The sequence below is a fragment of the Crocuta crocuta genome, unplaced genomic scaffold, assembly GCF_008692635.1.
Source record: "Crocuta crocuta isolate KB4526 unplaced genomic scaffold, BGI_CrCroc_1.0 scaffold687, whole genome shotgun sequence".
In the NCBI taxonomy this organism is placed as follows: Eukaryota; Metazoa; Chordata; class Mammalia; order Carnivora; family Hyaenidae; genus Crocuta; species Crocuta crocuta.
Genome location: NW_027530182.1, coordinates 426,633 through 431,808, shown reverse-complemented (window position 1 = coordinate 431,808; position 5,176 = coordinate 426,633). Strand labels below are relative to the sequence as shown.

Here is a 5,176-nt window from a genome sequence, read left to right as displayed (position 1 = left end):
GAGCGTGGCCTGGGAAAAGAGTCAGGAGTAGCGACACTGAGGCAGGACTCAGCTGGGGCGGTGGGGGCCTCGACCGCTCCCGGGCCCGCTGTCAGCCCCCGCTTCCCTGTTAGAACCCACCGTGGAAAATCCGGGAGAGTAATGACTCCATCAGGAGGAGAATCTTGTCGTCAGGCCGCGGACGGAGAGGCGGGAAGTCTGATGCTCCTTCACGCCGAACAATGTGATGCTGGTGGGCATCGGCCTTAGAAAAAGAAAGACTTCCTGAAAAGAGAAGGCCACAGCTCCTCTGAAAACGAATTCTGTAGCTAAATGCCCCTCACAGGCAAGAAATTCTTCTCTACACCCGACTTGAATCAAGAGACCGATCCCTATGTGTTCAAAATATGTTACCATAGGCAGGGAAACAAAGCTGACAATATTTAGGAGGTGACAGAAAGGACAGCTTCTGTGGACTTAGGAAAAAACATAAAGGACAGCTCTACTAGCTATAGGACTCCCTTGTGACTGACTTTCTCTTCCTTCAAAATTTTTACATTTGTCTCTGGTTTGGAATCTAGTCCAATTTCCATTACCTTACTGATGAAGAAACAAGAGACCCAGAGAAATCTAGTGACCAGCCCAAGGTCACACAGGTAAAAGGGTTGGAGAAAGGACTTGAATTCAGACCAAGCAGCAGCTTCTTCTGCTGCTCCTTCTGCTTCTGCTTCTTCTCTCACACACTCTCTCTCTTCCTAATCATCTTTCTCTCTCCCTCACCATCTCTCTCTCTCTTTCTCTCCCCAACAAGTACCATAACTTCACCGCCTTTCTGTACTTCAACAGAATCTTTAAGCAATATATTTATATATGTATTCCCTTCTATGACACTAATTCATATATTCTGTTTATTCATTTGTTATTCATCCCTCTCTCTCTCTCACTAGACTATAAATTACATGAAGTCATGATACATGCCTCTCTTGTTCTGTGTTGAATACTAAGGATCCAGAACAATGACTGGACTACAGTAAATCTCGAACAACTATTCATGAATATTATATTAGTGGCAGAGTGATAACATTGGTGTTGACTTAGTAAGGTCAGAAAAAAATAATAATCAGGGGGTAGATTGCAAAGAAGTTGTAAATGCCACCAGAAACCATATTTTGATTCCATCAACCCCTTTCAAGTGCCTTGTAGGTGTTGGTGGAAGAAATATTCCCCTAGAAGACAGTGACTAGGCAGGAGAAAATCCTGGTAGTTGTTCAAAAGCCCATCCACTTTAATAGGCATGAATATTTGGGGCACCTCAGTGACTCAGTTGGTTAAGCAGCAGGCTCAGGTCACGATCTCACAGTTTGAGCCCCACACTGGGCTCTGTGCTGTCAGCACGGGGCCTGTTTGGGATTCTCTCTCTCCCCCTCTCTCTGCCCCTCCTGGGCTCCCTCTACCCCTCCCACACTCTAGCACTTGGTATCTCTCAAAATACATAAATGAACTTTAAAAAAAATAGTCACAAATATCGCAGAGTCTATCCACAAGGTAACTGACATCATCAACCAAAGGAGAAGCCTATAGCTGTGTCCAGTACTTTTGTAGCAGGGTGGATAGAGCCATGTGACCAGTTCTAGCCAATGAGTTGTGAGAAGAGCTTTCCAACGCTTGTTCAGACACTCTAGAGATCTCCTTCTGTTTGCAAAGCAGTAAGTAGTTTTCCCTTTGTCTGGGTCCCTGAGTGAGGAGACACAGAACAGGGCCCTGCAGTGAACAGAATACAAGTAAGGGGGAACCCTTCCTAATTTAAGCCACTAAGATGTGGTTGTTGTCACACAGTATAACCTAGCCTGACAGATACCATGTGGGGGATAGTTTAAGGGAGTGTGATGACTGTGGCACCTCATAGCCTTAAATACGATACTTTGGCAAGAAAGTTATTCCCTTTTCAAATCACTTTCAGTCGTTCAGATGAGAAGAAGCCTCAATGAGAGGTCACTGTGTCTTCAACAACTCTGCTCTGTGACTTACTTCCCTTTTTAACACAGAACAGAGCTGGGGCTCAGAGCTTAGAGTATGTAGCTAGAATTTAACTTTACTGTTTCATTTTTACATATTATATCACCAGGACCTCTATTTATGGAATGTGATACTGTGTGTTTTAAATACATGGAATGTTAAACATTTTCCTTTGAAAAAGTATTTATTTAAGTAATAATATAACTAAGATTTCTAGAGTGCTGACAGCCTTCTGTTAAGTTTTTTTGGCATGTAAGGACCTATTTAATCCTCGTAACAATCCTATGAAGTAGGTACTATTGTTAATTCCATTTTACAGATGAGAAAATTGAGACACAGAGGTCAGATAAGCAGCCTAAGCTCCTCCAGTTAGTAAGGGACAGAGCCACAATTAGAATCTGGACAATCAGCTGCTACAATTTGTACCCTGTGAGTTGATATCTTAAAAATATTTCCCTTATTGTTTACTCAGTACATAGCAAAACTTGTAAGTGCGGTAAACACCTGACAGTCCTTTAGGAAACTGCTCTTTGCCACCCAGGAGATTTGCTTTGCCCCACTCCCCTCACCATGAGTGACCTCTCACCAAGTTCACCAACCTGCTTCTGGTCTAGCCAGAGAGCACTTGGCCCTGGATCCTCCACAGATGTGTGGGGCTCAGGAACTTGGGGCAGTACTCTTGGATGTGGCCATGGAAGGAAACTGGATTTGGGAGAATTTGAAGGAAGATAGAAGATGGAAGGGGCTAGAGATGACCAGAGGGGAGGGGCTGGTGACCCTTTGGGCCTCAAGCTTTCATCTTCAGAAATATCCTCCTTCCAGAATCACGGGAACTATTGCACCCACTCAACAGATGGATGAGGTTCTTGTCACCTATACACAGTGCCAGCTCTCCCCCTCTGCACCCAGGTCCTCTCTGTGTAGAGGATTTCAAGGGGACACGGTGATAATAATTCATCGCTTAGAAATAGGTTTTTCTGTGTGCTTTCTTGTAAAGTTTTCAGCCCTTGAAATATCTTGTGTGGACTCCTTTAATTATCATAATAAGGAAATTTATTAAAAATTTCCCCTCAAAACTTATTGAGCATGGAACACTCCAGTTTCTTTGTGTGGTAAACTGCTAAGGATTATTTTCCTTCAGATTATTGGGGGTTTAAAACCTATATATTCAGGGGAAAAAGTAGCTTTTAGGGATCAATGAGTTTGACATTGATCAATGTATAGTCATCCTGGCTTCCTCTAATAGGAAAAACAAGACTTTCCGATTGCCGCCAGTCCTCAGACCATTTTGTTGTTGCCGTATGTTTTATGGCTGTGCTGCCCAAGCACATGGCATTCAGACTGGTGGAAGAGAAATCACAAAAGAGGCTCCTGATTCATAAGCCATTTGTGGCAACATAATTGGTAGGGAGGCAGTTGGGGGTGAGAATCTATATCCATTATCGGTTAAAAGTAGGAAGCATGAGTCAACAGACCAGCTTCTCTTTGTCCTGTTACTTTCAGCAGGAGGGTGAATCTTACCTTCTACAATTTTCCCAATGCTGGTTTCACATTCTGGCACTCTCTTATTGCTCCTGTGCATCATGAGAGATTACAGAGACACGGCTCCTCCTTCCCAGTGTTAAGAAAATGTGCATATTTAGGCAATAGATGGCAGTGTTTCCACAAATTTTAATAGTGCAGTAGCTCTTGAAGGAAGCTGAGTGCTCAGCTCTCCTGTAGCGCGCCGTGATCGTATAGTGGTTAGTACTCTGCGTTGTGGCCGCAGCAACCTCGGTTCGAATCCGAGTCACGGCAGGAGGGGAGGAGGCTTTTGAAAGAGAACAGCACTGGCCCCGAGTTGTCCCATGTCCAGCCAACATTTTGCAGCCAGACCCAGAATGATGGAAATCAATAAAACGGAAACCACTGCAAATATTTTAAACTTTAGAGAGATGGCATACGTGGGGTGGCTTTATTAATGCACTAATCCTGTTGCAAGCGTGTTGTGTGTGGTTTTTTTTATTTGCACTGACGGATAATATGATAAAACTGGAGTGTAGTGGGCATGTAATTATTATTAATTACAACTACTTAAGCTCTGCTTTGAGCAGACTCGTCAAGTCTGCTTGCTTTTGAGCCTTGCCAGGGCTGTACAGTAATAACAAGCCTGAATTATTTGGAAAGATGTCAGCAGTAGATGTGGAAATCCTGTTTAACCAGGCATGAATTGTTGTTAGGAGGTTTTTTTTTCAGGATGACAGAGAGAAAATGAAGTGTCCCTTATCTGTAATTGCAGGAAACATTTTGTTTCTATGATATGAACTGGCTGTAATTTAACTTTCCTGCATCATTGGATAATGTAAGAAGCCAGTTGTTCAAAACGAAATTCTCTGAAGTGGGCATTTGGGTCTGATAAAGGGCATATTATAAGTAGACAATGGGGCTCAAGCAATAAATAATGTCCATATATGGTGAAACTTTTTAAATGGCATTTTCCAAAAGACTGGGGTTTGTATTATAAATGGCTAAATGTTGAATTAATGTGAGTAACACGGCTTTAATGGGCCTTTCTCCAGGACTTAAAAACATGAACAATACAGCCTGAAAATGTCAAATATAAGTATGTTATAATGAGGTTTACTGCTCTAAAATTATAGCCCGCCATGTTTTAAATAAGGGATCACTTGAAGGCGCTTTTTAATAGTTCTAGCCCTTGTTTCATGGATGGCCTAGCAAAACTCATGTTTGTTATTTATATAGTACTAAAAAAATGTCAAATAAAAATATGTGCTGAGGGTAGGCACAAAACCTATTCAGTTTTTTCACAGTCACTGAACCTTTACGAATGATATTCTAAAAAAATTGCAATAAAAAATCACCACCCTTCCAAAAAAGAGCAATTTCTGCTTGATTATGTGTCCAGAAAGATGGGCCTCAGAGAAAGATGTGAGAAAAATATGTTTTTTATTTCCTCCATGACTCACTTTCGAGATTGTTTTCTACTCCGAAGTTTCTTCTTCCTATGACTTATTCCCCATTTCCCACTCCCTTCCCCTATTGCTCACAAACTCTGCCCCTTCTTCCCCAGATGGCCTAGGCTGGGCTCTGCCTCAAGTCTGCAAGGCCTTCTCAGCTCACTGGCACTAAGGATGCTTCTAAGAAGACAGACGAATTTCAAGTGTTCTTTAGTTGAAAAGAG

General features: G+C 42.4%; 1 non-coding gene across 1 annotated transcript; it reads left to right on the top strand.

The window, feature by feature from the left end:
• The first annotated feature begins 3,720 nt into the window (after positions 1-3,720).
• Positions 3,721-3,792, top strand: TRNAH-GUG (transfer RNA histidin (anticodon GUG)). Its single transcript has one exon. It is a non-coding gene; the product is annotated as a tRNA-His (tRNA).
• The last annotated feature ends 1,384 nt before the right edge of the window (positions 3,793-5,176 follow it).